The 18,916-nt window shown below is 36.6% G+C and overlaps 1 protein-coding gene across 1 annotated transcript in view; it reads left to right on the top strand.

Moving 5' to 3' along the window:
* Positions 1-18,916, top strand: part of B3glct (beta 3-glucosyltransferase) — a 114,671-nt gene that overhangs the window by 23,615 nt on the left and 72,140 nt on the right. The window contains exons 4-5 of the mRNA XM_010623884.2: positions 15,894-15,970; positions 16,433-16,544. The gene's annotated coding sequence lies outside the window, so the exon portion shown is untranslated. The remainder of the gene's footprint in view (positions 1-15,893; positions 15,971-16,432; positions 16,545-18,916) is intronic.

Consider the following 18,916-nt stretch of genomic DNA (forward strand, 5'->3'; position numbering starts at 1 on the left):
TATGGAGATTCCTCAACAAATTAAAACTAGGGGTTCCATTTGACCCAGCTCTTCCCTTTCTTGGTATCTTTCTGAAAGAGTTAAAAGCAGCATGCCACAGCAATATATATGCACACCCATGTTTATAGCAGCATAATTTGTAATAGCCAAGTTTTAGAAACCCCTAGATGCCCATCAGTAGATGAATGGATAAAGAAAATGTAGTTTTTATGTATAATGGAGTATTACTCTGCCATAAAGGATAAACTTGTGACATTTTTAGATAAATGAATGCATTCTGAGACTGTACTTTTAAGTGAAATAAATCAGACACATATGTTTAAATATCTCATTGTTTCTCTTCTGTGAGAAACGAAAAGCATAATTGAGGACCAAAATGGATGATAGATATTGAGAAATAGGATGAAAATGTTCAAATAGGAAGAAGAGCAAGGGAGAGCAGAGGGGGAAGGGAAGGAAGGAAAAAGGAAAATAAGAAGGATGGAAAGAAAAAAATGGAAACAAAGCTTTTGTAAATGGGGAGGTGATGAGGGTTTGAAGGGTAGAGAGGGGAATGGGGAGAAAAGAATTAAGATATATTATTTACAGGTACACATTTCCTGTTATGAATATGATCAATATGAATGACAAATGTGTACTAAAAAAATCCTGTGATGCTCAAAATATTTTACATAAAGTATATGTGTGTGTGTGTGTATGTATATATACACACACATATAATTAATACTGGGGATCGAACTTGGGACCTTGTGCTTACAAGGCAGGCAGTGGCACCACTGAGCTAAATCTCTGGCCCTATGGTATATATGTTTTAATTTAAGGGGGTTAAATAATTGTGTAGGACTATTGTGATTTTGCCATGAAATATAATAAAAAGAAATAGAAATAATTTTTTAAAGGCAGGGCTTAAAATAGCAGAGATAATTATAGTTCAAATTTTGGAAACAAGTTCTAAGGTAGTTTTCATGTTGAAATAACATTTTTGTTAAGCTTAGTGGTGCTTCTTCTTTGGGTCTCTAAATCTGTTTTTTAATTGGATGTCACTAATTGAACTTTTGATTTGATTTATAATGTAATATTCCAGAAAGCCTATGGAGAGGAAAAGTCTACATGTACAAGTACATTTTAATGATATTTAAAATAGGTGTGAACTGAATCTAAAGTTGTTCTGAATAATGCTGGAAGTGTGAGATGAAGGAAGATCTACTTTAATATATAATAGTTTCTCCTTACTTAGGGAGATATGTTCTAAGACCACTCCCCAAGGATGCCTGAAACCCCAGGTAGTAGCAAACAATATACTGTTTTTTCATATGCACATCTATTTGTGGAAAAATTTAATTTTTAAATTAGGCACAGTAAAAGAGTAATAATAACTAATAATAAAATCAAATATTTATAATAATATACATAATACAGTTGTTAGCATTGCTACTGCAGTGTTTTGGAATCATTATTAAGTAAAGTGTACTCGAACACAAATACTCCAAAAAATAAATGGCCAGAAATAGCAAAGGAAGCAAGCAATTGTAGGGATATTTGAGTCTTAGACATTGCTGAGAATAAGGTTTATTGTATTTCCTCTTTAAATAATAAACCTCAGTAAACCTCTATGCATCCCTGCAAGGACAAGTTCTTTGGATTGCCCTCATTCGAGGGCATGACAACATATTTTCTGAAAGGAGAGGAAAGAGTTACTATTGACAGATTATTGTTTGATTGGAGATTGGAGCCATTTGTTAGGTTGAAAATTTGTGTTTGTCTGGAAATTGAACTCATAGAGATTTTCTTTTAACCTGAACCCTTCTGAATTTCATCAGAGAGGCAGATATACCGCAACCTTGAGCAGCTAGATTCTTCCATTAGCTCAGCAAATGTTAGTGGGATGGCCACCTCTGAAAAAGCCCCATCTATGACCTCATGGGGCTTTGAGGGGACATCTAGATACAAGCTATCTTGTCCAGTTCCTGTGTACCTAGGACACCTTTCTAGGTACTTTCTCGACCTGCAGTTGTAAATCATTTTCTCTTTTGTCTTATTTTTCTGTCTTGTACACATTTCTTTTGTATAATTTTCACTCTGTATTGTGAACATTTTGTCTTTCTGTTTTACAAATTTTGAGAGCAGAGAACAGAATATGTCTTACTAGATTTTAATTCTTTAGAACCAAGTAGTACTTGTGTGTGCTTAGCCTGTCTTTAATGTTAATTGAATTGATTTCCCGAAACTCAATTACTTTATTTTTCTTTCTTTCTTTTTTCTTCTTTTCTTTTTTGAGACCAGGTCTCACTATATAGTTAGGCTGGCTTTGAGCTCATGGCAATCCTCCTGCCTCAGCCTCCCAAGTGTGAGTGCTGGGATTACAGGTATGCATCACCATGCCCAGCTCTTTTCTATTTTAATAGAAGTTTCTTTTCCTTTTTCTTTCATACAGTGTGGGTACCTTTGGCCATGCACATGCACATGCATTTGTATACATGTTTATACACACACAGACACACTGCATTGAATCACAAGTTCTTGGAAGGCAGATGCCTCTATAATGTCTTAGACATATGTCTTATCACTTTTCTCATAGCTAGACAAGGTGCCCAACAACTGCAGTTTAAAGGAGAGGAGGTTTATTCTGGTTCATATATTTGGAGTCAGTATTTGCATGGTTGGCCGACTCCAGGCTGAAGCAGAATGGTGGAAGGGTCTGGCAGAGGAAAGCTTATGGCAGACAGGAAGCAGAGAGAGAAGGAAGAAGGGGAGGAGGGATACAAACCCTTCTAGGCCATGCCTCCAGTGATTCCCCTTTTCTAGCCTGTGAGACCCATAATCCAATCACCTTCCAAACACATGAGGCTTTGGAGTGAATTTTATGTCTCAAACATAGTGATATAGTAGATATTCAACATTTTACAGTTGAATCAAAGCCAAGAAATTTAACAAATTAAAATGGAAATCTTAAGGAAGTATTTTATCTATTCTATTTATTTATTTATTGGTACTGGGGATTAAACTTGGGTCCTTGCGCTTGCAAGGCAGGCCACCGAACTGCTGAGCTAAATCCCTGGCTATTTTATTTTTATTAACCCCTCAACTGGTAATGGCCAGCTATTTATAAATCCCTGTATTTTATTTTTATTAACCCCTCAACTGGTAATGGCCAGCTATTTTCCTTTTAAATATAACAGCTATTTATTTCTCTCAGAACAAACAGAGTTTAAAGAAAAGAGTGGAAAAAATGGTGTACAAGTTGGCTCCTGGAAAATATGTTTAAGTTAAGTTTGCCTTTCAGAGACAATATGGAAAAGAATAAAAAAATTCACTTGATTGCCTAACATTGACATTATAACAATGGCCTGAAGAAGTGGGGAGATTTCCTTTCCCTCACAGAACAGTCTGGTTGGTCGGTGGTGATGTGCAGGCAGCTCTGCTTCAGGTTCCTCTGCCTTGTTACTTGGATAAAGTGTCTTGTCCTTAATGGAGTGGCCAAAGATGACTTATACTCTGCATTTCAGTGTGTGGACAAGCAGCTTCCTCATAAGGATGTGACCTTGAAGTTGCATATGTTATGTCCCCTCTATACCATTGTCCAAAACATAATCACATGTGTGTGCCAAGGCTGGGAAATATAATGTCTGTGTGGGTGGCCCAGAGTCTGGCCAGAACTCAAGGCATTCTGATGACTAAAAGGAAGATGGTAGGTTAGATCCTGGGAGACAAACTGATACCTCTGTCAAAGTATGCATATCGAAGACTCAGTCTATAGAAGAATCTTATCAGTGAATCTCTTGTTCATTCAGTTTTTACAGATTTACCATGGGCAAGTAGTTGGGATGCAAAGATCAAAAAGGAATAGTGCAGAAGAAGAGACAGGCCCATCAGCATGTAGTTTGAAAGCCAGGTGGGAATGCAGTGATAGAAAGTGCACACACACCCACCCACCTCCCACCCCCTCACCCCCCGCACGCGCTGTGGTGGGGTGTGGTGGGGATGAAGGGGAGCTAAGGAGGGCATATGAGCTCAGGGAGGGATTTCTGAGCTGGGTCCTATATATTAGGCGCAAGGTAGGTTAAAGATGGGTGGGAGAGGAGGACTCCCTATGTCAGAAGGCAGATACAGGCAGCCAAGTGAGAGGCAGGAATGTGTGTTGGCATTGCATGACATTCTGGGAGGGTGTCAGGTGGGAGGCTGCCATGTGGGCACAGCCTGGGAAGGTAGATAGGGGCATGGTCACAGGAATTAGATGTCCTCTGGGGAGCCATTCCTTTTTGGGGGCTTCTTAGGAGGGCCTATGGGCATTTTGAGGACTATATCGTTCATACATGAGACCTTTAACATCTCTGGCTCCTGGTAGTAACTATACATATGGACCCCAAGCCACTGTTACAGCTAAGAGTGACCTCTGTTTGAGACTTACTGCTGGGGAGAGCTGTTGGGGAGGAGAAACCCAGTTGTATTTGTTTGAAAACCAGTCCGTCATTGTGGAGAGAATTGTGTTAAGCTGATATTGGGGCAGGGGCTGGGGGAAGGCTGTTTTGGATGGCCTACAGATCACTCTGGGCCTTCACATGCGCAGTGGAGAAGCCTGGGCTAAAACAGGGGTGGTGCTGGAAGTGATGTGGGACCAAAATGGCAGGATTTAGACATGGGCTGAAGGAGAAGACAGGAACAGCAAGGCCTAGGATGAAGTGGTGCTGCCAGGTGGGACTGAGGACAGCTTCACAGATTCACAGGGTGAGGTTGACTTCAGGTTTCCATGGGTCACATCAAGGTATCAGGATCAGTGGCTAGAGGCTGGGTATTTGTTTGATGCTCAGGAGAAGGTTTTGATGAGAAGTTGAGTTTGAGCATCAGTAGTACTTCTGGGTGGTGGCTGAGATCTTGAAGGCACTTCTTGCTGGGAGGCCACTGGGCCCTGGGAAAGACCAGTGTCTAGTAGCTGGGTAGAGCCAGGGCAGCCCTCTCTGGAGAGTGAGGAATGAACAGAGAAGTGTTGAGGGAAGGGTGAAGTGTGATACCAGGAACCTCAGGAACTGTTTCCAGTAGTGTCCAGGCCTATGATATTGTCCAGAGAATCCTGGAAAGGGGGTCTTCAACTACCCATTTGATGGGCTGCCTCCTGGGATCCTGCCTGGATTCGTCTCAGGAAGTGGCTCACCCTTCATGCTTTGTGATAGCTGGTTCTGTTGCTGCCATTATTATTTTGATTTTTAATTGTTGACAAAAAGCATATGTCTTAGTTACTTTTCTCGTTGAATATACCTGACACCCAAAGTTAAGAAGGGAAGATTTATTTGGCTCACAATTTGTGGAGGTTTCAGTCCATAGTTGGCTGGCTCCAAGGCAGGTTGGCATGGTAAGGGACATCACAGAGGAGAAACAGTTCATGGCAGGCAGAAGACAGCAAAGCAGCAAGCAGCAAGTGGCCACAGCAGTCCTCTTTCTGTCCCTTATATTCTATTTAGGGTGGGTGGCACTCACACATGAGGTAGCATACAAGGTGGGTAGCACATTAGGGTGGATAGCACTCACATCCAAGGAGGTACTTTCCATTATCCATTTCCAGGACTATTACAAACCAATTAGTGGACTAACTTAGTAATCACACACTCTCAATCCCCACATCATACGCTTTAGATCCAGCCACCTTTGAAAAGCCTCACCTATGACCACATGAGACTCTGAGGGAACATCTAGACACAACCATAACAGTTTATAACATAAAATTTGCATCTCAAGTGCACAATTCAGTAGTATACTGAATATGTTCATATTGGCCACACACCTCCAGAAATTTTTTATCCTGCAGAACTGAAACTCTGGACCCATTAAAGAACACGACCCCTGGCAGCCATTCTACTTTATGTCTGTGAGTTTGACTGCTCTGGGGTACCTTAGATAAGTGGAGTCATACTATTTTTGTCATCTTGTGATGGGTTTATTTCACTTAATAATGTCTTGAAGGTTCTTCTCTGTTATAACATATGTCAAGATATTATTTTATAAAGGCTAAGTATAATTTTGATTTTGATAGGCTGTGTTGCTGGTAACCTCAATCCACCAGGATGGACATTTTATCTTTAGACATACCTGATTTCTGGGGTGCTCAGTGATATTTTGTGTGTCTTCCCTTAGAGTGAATTTTGTCCTGTCATGTGTCTGGCCTGCCCTCAAACTCTAGAGGGAAGCAAAACCTTTCCCCTACTTTTCTTTGTATCCTCCCACCCCCTTGCACCTAGTAGAATGTCAAACATACAGTATTAAAAACTGCATTTCCATCAATGTGTTTTTCCCAGTTTTGAAAGCTTAGGAAATAGCTCCATTAGCTTTCCTAGTACTTTATGCGTCTATTTAGTTTTAGTATACTTAATACTTAATTATTATTACCTTTAATTTCCATTTGCAATTTGCAGCTTAGACAACCTGTTGTTAGGGGACTTAGGTTACCACTAGGTGGCAATATTGGTTTTACATTTAAAGACACGTAATTAAGCAATATCATTAGTCCCCCCCAATTAATTTCTGTAGTAGTGGAGTCTAGACTAAAGTGATAAGGACACTTCCTTCTAATTACTAGATAACGATACTCCCTTCTAATTATTAGATAGAGGTCTTCCTTCTAATTATTAAATGTTCTATTAGCATTACTCTGTCATTTCCTCAGGTGGAAGTCAGCTATGAGTACTGAGGTAGTATGACAAAATTTTAATCCTTGGATTTAATTTCCTCACAGTCCAGGCATAGTAGTACATACCTGTAATCCCAACCCTCGGCAGGCTGAGATTGCTGCACATTCAAGGCCAGCCTAGGCTACATAGTGAGTTTAGAACCAGCGGACTACATAGTGAGACCCTGTCTCAAACAAATAAAAAACCAAAGTAAAATAAAATTAATTTGCTCACACAATCCAGAGATTATTATAATGGCTCAGATAGTGTGTATTTAGATGAACAAGTCTTTCAGTAGTCGAAATTACCAGTGAGATCTTAGAATTTGCAAGTGTACTTGATACTGGATCACTTTTTTCTTTTTTTTTAGAGTTTTTTTTGATGCCACATGTGATCAGAAGTTGAGTTTATTACATGAATAGCACTTCAGACATCTAAAAATTATTGACATATTCTTTGAGAGGGGGGCAATGAAGACATACCCAGCCCTGGAACTGTATGAACATAGAGAAGTAAGACTGACTTTTTTTTTGATATGAGAAATCAAATTTGGCCTCATGCTTGTCAGGCAGGTGCTGTGACACTGAGCTGCATTCCTGGCCCTTAAGACTGACTTTTAAGAAGTAAATCCTGAAATGGACCAAGCATGGTGTGTGTACATGCATGTGTGTGTGTGTCTTCTGTCTCTGTATGCTTGGGCAGTGACAATACACAGACACACATCTTCTCCACCTTAAAGAAGCAGGATGGCTCTCTGGTTGAAAATTGATTGGAACATATTTCAAGAAATAACATACTCTTGGCCAGGCGTCGTGGCGCACGCCTGTAATCCCAGCACTCAGGAGGCTGAGGCAGGAGGATCGCTGTGAGTTTGAGACCAGCCTGGGCTATATAGTGAGTTCCAGTTCAGTCTCAACTGCATAGTGAGACCCTGTCTCAAAAAACCAAAAAAAATAAAGAAAAAGAAATAACATACTCTTGGCCAGGCGTCGTGGCGCACGCCTGTAATCCCAGCACTCAGGAGGCTGAGGCAGGAGGATCGCTGTGAGTTTGAGACCAGCCTGGGCTATATAGTGAGTTCCAGTTCAGTCTCAACTGCATAGTGAGACCCTGTCTCAAAAAACCAAAAAAAAGAAAGAAAAAGAAATAACATACTCTTAAGAAAGCATTGGCAGTTCAATCTGCCACTGAAGCTGAGTGAAATGAGTGGAGTCTAAAGGCAGAATTTGTCAGGGCCTCCCCAGCCTGGTGGTGGAAACATGCTTGTTCCTCCAAGGAAGGCCTCTGTGCCAAGATGTGGCAGGCAGAATGTATGTGCTGTACCTTTAAAGGACAGGCTGTCTGGGGCCCTCTTGTTACCTCTGACCTCAATATTGAAACCTTCAGATTGCAGTTTTGCTTTCTCCATAGATTTGCCCACTCTGAGCATTCATGAAAGTTGCTTGGGCAGGGAGGAATCAAATTTTCATCATTTGAATATTTATCTGATAGCTGAAAATATCTATGCCGCCCACAGTACCAGATGTCTAGAACTGCTGTTTATTTATTCATTACTCTTGGCAGGTTGTGCTTGACTACAACGTTTGCCAGAAAATTAAGGTGCAAAAATTTAATGGTATCTGTGATTATGCATCTGCTTCTAGCTATACTCTTTGCTTCTGCAAGACATTACCTAGCCCTGTTTTGCCTTTAGGTGCTAGATAATGCAGTCTTATTAAAAACACAAACATTTTTCTTTGGCACAGTGTGAATAAAAAACAGGGACCCAAACTAACTTTCCACCTGAAATATAGTATTGTACTTGGAGTTGCTGTTAAAATGGTAAACTGTTTTTCCTTGTTTTCTAGAATAGTTTGGGTCACTCATATCTCCAGTTTTGTAATGTAGTTTATAGTCACTTTGAAGTTTATATGTTTTTTCTAAGCAGCAGCTCACCAGGCTTTACCAAGTATTATTCTGTGTGCAGAATACTGTTCTAGATTGCTCTGGTGCAGAGGGTTAGGAAAGAATTTAAAAAGTATAGCCTAGTTCTTTGAGTTCCTTATAAGGTAAATGGTAAATAGTTCATACTATAAATAACTTGTTAAGTGGAAATTAGAAGTATAGAATAAAAATATAGTATTCACTCAAGTATTATTGGTAATCTATAGTTGTATTAGGTAGCTTTGTCTGTACTAAAATGACAGCTGTATATGTGTAGGTAATACATGGGGCCCTTAAGAATTCGGAGACATTTGAAGCTGTTTAATATAGGGCTATATAAAGACTTAAGTTTATATTACGCTACTTGGGCACGTGACCCAGAGGATAAAGAGGGAAGACTTTTGGGAAATCGGGTTGGAAAAAGGGAGAAATTAGCTGGAGGACTTAAGTTTAGAACGTAGTTGTGGAAGAAGATAGAAGTTGTCAGGAAGGTCAGTCACCCTTTAGAATTCTAAGCAGAAACTGGTACAGACAGCCCTGGGGGAAGCATGAAGCATGTGTTGGGAATGAACTACTGCTGTTCTTTTTAGATTAGAACGAAAAAGAAGGCTGGAGAGGTGGTATGGTTGGTGAATGTGGGGTTCACAATGCACATCTGTAGGTTGAAGAATACAGATTCTGAAGAAGTGGTATTTTTTTCCCTTTTTATTTTTTCCTACATTGAAGATAGAAAAGAAAAGGTTGTTTAGAGAGGTCCACAAACCAAAAACAAAGTGGAGGTGAAACTCAGAAGGAGCCTTGTGCAATTTGCTCTTCAGTTTCTTTTGTTTGATATCAAATGTCATTATACACCCATCATCTGTGAGCCAATTTTGATTTGACTTCTGGTTTTGAACTTTACATTAATTCTTTCTTGAGGAATTCTCATTTTATTTGTTACATGAAGCAGCGAACAGTTCAGTTTTCAGGGATGCTCTTTGGGGTATCTTGAATTTATGTTGGAATGGAATGGAACGCTTTCATCTGAGTCTTTTTGTTTTTTCTTCTGGAGCCTGGGCACCCTATGTTGAAGCATCTCTTTACTAGAGCTTCAGAAGCATGTGAACACCTTCCTAAAATATGGAAACTGTTATTGTTCTCCAGAGGAATTTCAGATAAGATTAAATTGGAAACAATGGAGAGAAGATGAAAGGTATACATGCATTGTTTTTTGTAAGTTCTCCTAAAACAAAGATCCAGGAATCACTCAAATACTCTAAAATGTGATTTCATTTTAGCACAAGAAAAAGTGGGTCATGCTTGGCCAGCGAGTCACTTTGGATGGGAACAGGGATGTACACCAGTGTAGAAGGAGGACTTGGTGTGAGGCAAAAGACAGTTTAGAATGAAGGCAGTAGGTAAGAAATGGGCAGAAACATAGATGATTACAGTTCCTTTTTTTAAAAGATAGCTTGCCAATTAAAAAAAAAATATCCAGAGGTGGGGGATGCTTAAGAAATTTTTGAGTAATAATAATGACCGATATCAGATGACCTTTTCTTCTGTAGGCCAAATGGAACTACCCTAGCTTCTCAGAAACCTCCTCATCCTTCCCACCCCTAGCTATTTGTTTTTTGAAGAGAACAGACATTTCTAATTCCGTAGCCTTCCATTGTGGGGAGTCTGTAAGCCTTATTTAAAACCTGGCAGATTCTCAACCTCACAAATTATTCTTTTTGCTTTTTCACAGAGGTTTTGGAAATCACCATTTTCTGGAGAAGAGTTAGTAAGGCCTTGGCCCATTGGATTAAAAAAAAAAATCTCTTATTTCTGTAAAATAAGCAGAGTAAGCTGGCAAAGCCTTTTGTAAATTAGTGTGAAGAAGCCTAAGAAGGATGGCCTTGCTGTTTCTATTTTTAGAAGTTTGTTTTATTGGCAGGGAGACAGTGTGAAGTACTTCATTAAAAGGTTAGTTTTGAGATTCAGGAGTGCATTATTGCCTCGGCCATTTGATACTATGATTAAACTTTATTTGAGATGATGGAAATTGAATGCTAATTACTTAGTATTTTGGAGGTAGAAATTGGTAGGCATTAAGTAATCATCTTAAATTTTTTTATTAAACTGGAGACTATTACGTTGCTATTGAATAAGAATTTATTCATTCATTTAATAAATATCTATCAAATATTTATTTTGTGCAGGCCCTACACAAGATGCCCCAGGGAAAAAAAAATATTTTTTTACATGTCATTTCATTAAAATAATACTGTCCTCTTTTCAATATACCACTAATATTCTTAGAAACATCTTTTATACATATGTCTTTACATAGTATATTCTGTTCAGTACAGGGAATAGGACATTGTGACTCAGGGAGAGGGTTGCCCAGTAATAATGAACTTTTCCCACTATTTGGGAGGCCACATCGTGAACATTTGTCTCTTTTGACTGCCCAACATTTGAACCCATTCCCTATCCTTGGGATATCTGCCCTTTGTGAGTCTGGAGGTAGCTTGGCTGCTAAGATATTCCTTCTTCCTGCATATACAGGAGGAGATTCTACAATCTAGCAGGGTCAGCTGGATCTTGTCACACAGGGTTTTAAATCTGGAGCCAAGGACCCAAAGAAACAGGTCATTTTAGGACTCTCTCCTCTGGAGGTGACATCAGTGTTCAGTGTCTAGAGGTGACAGAGGGCCAAGCTAAGTGCTAGACCACAGAGGTGGTGAGTGTTCCGTGCAAATGGTGCCTGTAGTGTGACTGGTTTTAGGTCACTGTAGATTGTGCCCTACTCTGTGGCAGATGCTGGACATGGTGCCTGCCCTCCAGGAGGTGCATTGGAATGAGCAGAACAGGTAGTTCCAGGAGTTGAATTGCTGCAGGAATCAGTGTAAACCTAAGAGCAGTGAGAACACAGGCAAGGAGACCTCTAGCCCTGCCTGGAAGAGACAGTGAAGGTTTAAGGCATTTGAACTAAGCCTGGAAATAGTTCGGTAGACATCTGCCTTTGGCAGCTCCTCGCTGGAATGGAGGCAGCAAACCATGGGCCTCACCAAGTAATAGTGAGTAGATGAAGGGAAGGAAGGTGAGCTAAAATGCTGAGCTCATGTTTGGAAAGGTGGAGTTTGAGGGACAACTGAGGTATTTAGTTTATGGGGCCAGAGTTTAGAGTGCAGACTGAGTTGGAAACTGCAGTTGTCATCAGAGTTGACTTTTACTGAATGTTCCTCCTCCTTGTCATTATTTTATTTCCTGTCATGTTTCACTGTGTTGTGCTGTATCCAAGCATGAGCTCACTCAACTCTGAGTTAGCTCCTATTAATCTTCCAATTTTGCAGAGAGGAAACTATATAGAGAGATTAAGTGACTCCAAAGTAGTGGAGCCAGGACTGTATCTCAGTTCTGATGGGCTCCAAAGCCTACTCTCTGCATTGCTGCTGGGGCTAGAATCACCTATGCAGGATCAGTGCAGAGATGGGTAAAAGTAAGTTCATGTGATTAATAAACAGTAGCCTGTACATGCTATCCATTTACCTGGCTTTATGGTTGACTTTCTTTTGTAGATTTATTTATTTATTGCCATTGTCTTTCATTAGAATGAGAGATCCAAGAGGCCAACAACTCTGCCAGTCTTTTCACAGTTATTTACTGTGTTCCTAGAACATTGTAGGTGTTTGACAAATACTGTAAAAACAGTAAAAATGTTAGCTCTCATCATGAGTTTACCATGTGCCATGTGTTTGGTATATATTAACTCACTTGACCCCCAAGACTGTCCTTAACTTTTTAGAGAATGAGGTAATAGCCATAACAAAATTTAAAAACTTGTTCATGATCACTTGGGTTGGAAGGAAATAGAGCTTGAATTCAGATGCAAATGTTGTGTCTCCAGAAATCAGGTGCTTTAATACTGTGCTTTCCTGGCTTCGTGAGTAAATGAATGATTAATTAAAAGGTTTATATGAACTATAAAAATCTATTTAATAATACATTTCAGAGTAAATCATTTGTGAAATAAAATTTATAAATAATGATGTAATATTTTTTCTTTTTAGGAAAGTACAGTTGTTAAAGATTAAGACAGGTATCTGGAGTTAGGATAATTATATTTTTAAATATAGACTCGGGGTTCTGGAAAGTATATTATTATGACATCACTTATAATCTACTAGTCTTTAAATAAATACTTTAAATAAATAAATTTTAAAGGTTAGTAAATCTGTCTCATGTGTGTTCCAAAAAGCTTATCATACATCTTTATTATCTTCATAAGATGTACCTACCTCTTATGAAATGAATTATAGCAGTAAACAGTGTTAACTTTCATCATAATTTATTTGTAACTCTGAAAGCTCAGTTCAATGTCTAACAGCTATATAATAGTTGAATTTTGGAATTATTATTGAATTGTAGTCAGTCTTAAAACAGAATATAGTCTCTTAGAACCTTTGCCTTTAACCTTTGCCATTAACAAATGTAATGGCTTTTGCTTTCCAGTTTATTAGCATTTGGTCTGAATAATAAGACAATTAGACCATAAAACAATGTTATTCTAGGCTTCTAGGTTAAATTTAAGTAAGAACAAATTATAAATTACAAATTCTGGGAAATAGTCTTCATCAGCATAGAATTAAATTGTTACATTTTTTTTTCCAGAGGCAAAAAGACAAAAGTGGCTCAAAACCAAACCTGCCAAATAAGATTATTTATGATATTTAATATTCATTTGTTTTCATCTATACTCAAATTGTAACTTTTAAATTCATGCCATTAATATTTATAGATATGTTTTTCATAATTTCCCCTGTATATCAAGAGTAATAAGTTTTCTCCATTCTTAAAATATTTTGCCTTTGTCCAAATGAAGATAATGAAGATGTGTAACAGTTAACTAATGAATTAGGTTGTTGGTCTTAAATTTGCTTTCAGAAATTTATTAGCTACTTAAATATGAATATGTTTATAACATGTTTGTTATAAAGGCAAAGGAAGTGATGCCTATAAGTCCAGTGGGCTTTCTGTCTTCAAAGTGACTGTGATGCCTACCAGTAGATGCTGACCATGGAAATAAAAGTAGACTTTGATTCAGAGACAAACTGATTTAAAAAAAACAGATAGTTGACATTAGACTTTAAATTCGTGTGATCAACCTTTTCATTTTCTTTTCCCATTCTTGTCATATACCCACATTTATACTTTTAGTCCCTTCACGGTTGACTCTGTACCTTTTAGATTTGAAATAGCATGGTCTGGTGATTAGGCATCATTTAAATGGACAGCAGAATGTTGTGCTTGTAGGAGTGCCTTTACTGTATTTATTCTAAACAGCTCTTGGTAATGCTGATGGCATGTTTTTTTCTTTCTCTTTGATTTTTGTATTTAAAACCTCTTCATGACATATCCAATGACATTAAAAACAATAGGTTTGCATCTAAAAGTATTATAAACTGGTGATTCAACACCTTTAATGAAGTTCTAAATTTTGTGGTGGTGATAGGAAGATAGAATGTTATCGTAGTTCTGAGTGATAAGAACAGAGATCATTTGCTAGAAAATTTTATTGTGAATTTTCTTTATTATTTTTCTTAGAGGAACTGCTGATAAATCTGAATATGTATGTGTACCTGGGTTAGTGTGTGTATAATAATGTTCTTGGGCCTTTTGGATCAGTGCAGTAGATAAAAATTTATTTACAATGAAGATGGTCTTCTCTTACTCTAGCATAAATCAAGTCCAGGTTACTCAGTGTCAAGGTGGAACTTACTTTGTATTTTCAATACTCATACACCGTTGGGACCTGTTATCAATAAGGCACTTGAAATGTTTCATTTTTTATCAATGTTTAAAAACAACTGTGCACTAGAGAATTTTAAAAGTTTGTACCTCCTCATTATATCATCTCAACAGAGATATTTTCATTTACTGATTTCCTCAGTCCCTGTTTATTTATGGATTTCTTTTATTATTGGAATCATGTCTTTGTTTTCCATTTTAGCATAAAGATATTTTCATTGCTATAAAGTGTTCATCATAATTTTAATTACTATGTTGTAATTAGCACTATTCTTAGGTAAAACTCTTTAAAGTATTTGCTATATTTCTGTTATTATCTACTTCATATTAGCATTCAGTTTTTAAAAGACAGTGAAAATTACTGGATAATTCACAAATGAGAGAGGGAAGTTCCTGTGTTATTTATTTATCTTGTACTATCTGAGTAACTGCTAGCGTAGGCTTAGGTTTGTTTCTTTCAAATGCGCTACATTGTTTGTCTGATTTAACTTTGACTGTTGTTTCTACATTTTATATTTGTACATGGAAGTTGAAATAAATATTACATAAAACAAAGAAATGAAGTTTTATTTGATATTCAGTTCCAAAGATTTATAAAAGAAAACTGTTTTCCTATTCTTAAATAATAAATACGTGTGAATTTTAAGACCAATGTGTAATCCATATCAGTGCACTAATATTTCAGATATTTAAGCATTTATTCTTAAATTTGTCTGTAATGATAGTTACCAGGAATATAGTTTTATAACGAGTATAAAACACCAGAAGATATAATAAAGCTTGTTAGAGAAAGAAGTTAAAGCATAGTAGATATGATCTGCTTTTGTAGCAACTTGTAATACAGCAAATAGTACTTTTACTTCAAAGCTAACAATTATAGCCTTGAAAATACTCATCTTTCTCTGTGTATGTGGGTAAATGTTTATTTATGTAACCACAATTGTGCCTTATTTCTGAAACTTAGTTCCTTCTATGTTTATAAATTTGTACATTCCGTTATTATACTATTCCTTTTACTACCAGAATAATTATTATATTTTTAGTACTTAAGCCAAAACCTTTCCATTTCTGTGGTGTTTTAAAATAATTTAAAAGATATTTTTAGAGCATTTTAAACAAAATTTTTCCAAATAGGATAGATTAGATATTATACCCGCTTGTTTAGAGGGTTTAACATGGTTTATATATATTGTTTATAAAATTAAAAATTGGTTTTGTACCTTTGAATTATCTCTGACTATTCCTCTTGGTCTCTTTCCTTTCACTTACCTTTGTAAATCTTTAGATTTCTGAGTGGTTCCTACTTTCACCAAAGACCTTCCTTGTTGATCTTGAGCAACACTGTGTGCCTGGGTGATGGGGAGGTTGTATATATTCAGCCAAGATTCTTATTTGCGCAAACTTATATTGACACAAACTAGATAAAAGAGAATGATACAGAGAGTAACTTTTCATATCTTTAGACATAGCTGTGCCATTTTTCTAAAATGTAGTATCTAGCTATATTCTTACCTTTTATGGTCATTATGTTTTCAGGAACTCCCCAGAGTCCTCCTCCTTCATCAGTTGGCTAAGCAGGAAGGTGCATGGACCATCCTTCCGTTGTTACCACAGTGCGTATGTTTAACTTAAAATTACTGACACTACAACCTCAATTCTCTGTGCTCACTAATTTTTTTATTAAGAGGGTGTATTTTTTTCCTCAGTAAGTGAAATAAATTTGAGTTTTACTTTTTATGATTATTCTGTTAGCCAGGTTTCTTGATGATTGATTCTTAAAATGTAAACCTTTTATTTTTAAATGTATTTCTTCTTAAAAAATGTAACAGTTCAAAGTAATATTTGAAAATTCTTTGAATTCTGGACTGGTGGCAATACAGAGACAGTGAACTTTAAGAACAGTAATTATTCTGTACACCTTAGTATAAGAAAATTATAGAGGAAAAATAATTCAAATGTCTTCTCATTTTATCAATTTTTCTGTTTGCCTTTTATCAGTTTTCTACAAAAGTTTTAAATCTTATTAAATATTCGTTTTACATAAATGATCACTGTAATATATTTCTTTTTGTTAGTTTTTCTGTATCATATAGCAGAAATTCATCATGGATTTTCTTCTGTGAAGAAGAGACAAGAATACAAATTCCAAAACTCTTAGAAGCACTCAGACGATATGACGCATCTAAGGTAAATACAACTTTGAGGTCAGCACTTTCCTTTTTGGGGCATTGCTTCAGAGCATATTTAAATTTGATTATGAGATACTTGAATATAGTAAAAACACTTAATTTGAAATTGAAATTAATGAAATAATATTTAATCTGGAAAATTATGTTAAAATTTAAATAAAAAATATTAAAAATTCTCTGAAGTTTATAGTTTAGAGAGAGATGGGATGTATAATGAACCATTTTAAGTGAAAAAAGTCTGTCTATATGTGTTAGGAATTTCAGAGGTTTAGAAAACTATGCCTAGAGTTCTGTAACAGTTTATCCTAGAAAAAATTTTTAAAAAATCAGGTAGTAGGAAGTGTATTATTTTATATAGAAATACTTTTTGAATACCAGAAGTGTGTTAGGCTCTATGGATGACAGGCACTGGGACAGAACAGACGGGGATCCTGAGTGCATGGGTGGTAGAGAAGAACAGGGATGATGAACAGTTAGAAAATCAGTGATAGTTAAAGCTAACACATCTGTAATAATGGAAGCATAAGATGCTGTTACAAGAATTTAATAGAGTTTGAATGCTCAAATAGGATGAGTAGTAGGTAGCGGGAGAGGGAAGAGGATGGGTCAGGGAGAAGAAATGCTAAGAAGGAATGTATGTGAGAAGGGATGCATCTTGCCTTAGAGACACTCTTTGAAGTTCGCTACTGCACTCATATTTTCAAGTCTTCTTTGGTGCAGATTTGATATAGCAACTGTATTGTAACTGCCCTGAATCCTTAGTCTTACATAGACTATTTAACACTTAGGAGGTGGTCAGCGAATATTTGTGAGTAACCAAAAACCCTTAAATTATCATTTCTTCTAGGATGCATTCAGAGACTTGGTAGACTTACAGAGCTGCTTGAAAACACGGCAACAGTCAATCTGTAATTCAGTTTTCTTCCAGAAGCCCTGGTGGGCACCTGACCACATTGTGGACCTTTTAAACTTGATATAAATAGAGTCAGGCCTGCCCTAATCAGGTGCCCACTCCACAAATGAGTGGGGTTTAATGAGGGTCAGGACAATGACAAGCTGTGAGTGCCTGCTTGTGTGTTGTTACAAATGTAAAAGAGTTGGCCAACAGTGATCCAACAGTGATTGGTAGATTGATTTTTCAAATAGTGGATAATCTGTAATAAAAACAACTGATTTTGATGTACTTTAAATGATGAAAGGATTGGGAAAGGTACAGATACAATAGGATGAGATGGTCATTAAGTGAAAAAATATAATGTCTTCCAAGAAGAGAATTATGAACCTGTTTCATCAGTCTTTTCAGATGATGTTAACCTGCATCTGTGTATTTTTTTGCCATGTTTTATGTAAACCATTTGTTAAGCTTTTATGTTTCTTTTTGACTAGAGAAAAACTCCCAAATCTTTTTTTAGGATGTAGGAGTTTCAACCTCCTCCTAGTGTTCATTTCACCTGGAGATTATTTTCCTTTTTTCCATGGCTCTAATTCTGTATAGGAGATGGTAACTCACTGTGCTTTTTAAATGAAAATTGGAATGATAAATGTAAAGTTCAAAGCAAGTTCATGAAAAGCAAGTACAGAACAGAGGTAAAATGAGACTTTTTCTCCTCTTTTCTGAACTCTGCCATGTGGGAAAAAATCTAGGATGCTTTATTTCTCTTGAAACTAGCATTAGGAATAAAGATTACATAATGTTGAAGTTAGTACAAACTGGTGTGGATTTGTCCCTTACTACTTGAAATCATAGGAAAAAAACATAAAGCAAATCTGGTTTTGATATTGACCCAAATAAACTTCATTAAATACTAATTATTAGTGTGTTAGGGGATTAGGTATTTTATGTGATTCTAATTTTTTTCAGTATCTTTTATTCTTTTCTTCATTCTTACAAATGTAAATTTATACTGTAATACAGTATTTTAAATGTAAAAATAATCTTTGTTAAATTGTTTCCTAGGTGATTTCTATAAATTTTCATATCTTGTTTGAAGTCTTTGTTTTATTCCCACAGTTTGCCTTTAATATATGTGTGTTTGATGAAGTGTATTAACCTTTTGATTTATTCTTAATAGAAGTGAAACACAGATGCTGGTTAAGAACAATTCTAAGATACTATTAGTAAAACATTGTCTCTATTATTCTTTAAAAGTTTATCTTGATTATAATTGTCCTTTTCATGAAGCTGTTAAGAAAATCATTAACAAAGTTGGAGGTGTAGCTCTTTCCGTGGATTGTATTGATTTTCTCCCTAAAGTACTTTATAACCTGTACAAAATATTGAAAAATAATTGTATATACCTTATGATAGCTGAATTGCAGTTAGATAAAATATAACAACATAAATTTTTACATAAAATTATGTTTGGAACA

Source organism: Fukomys damarensis, unplaced genomic scaffold (assembly GCF_012274545.1).
Source record: "Fukomys damarensis isolate Sample0158 unplaced genomic scaffold, DMR_v1.0_HiC HiC_scaffold_38, whole genome shotgun sequence".
Classification (NCBI taxonomy): domain Eukaryota; kingdom Metazoa; phylum Chordata; class Mammalia; order Rodentia; family Bathyergidae; genus Fukomys; species Fukomys damarensis.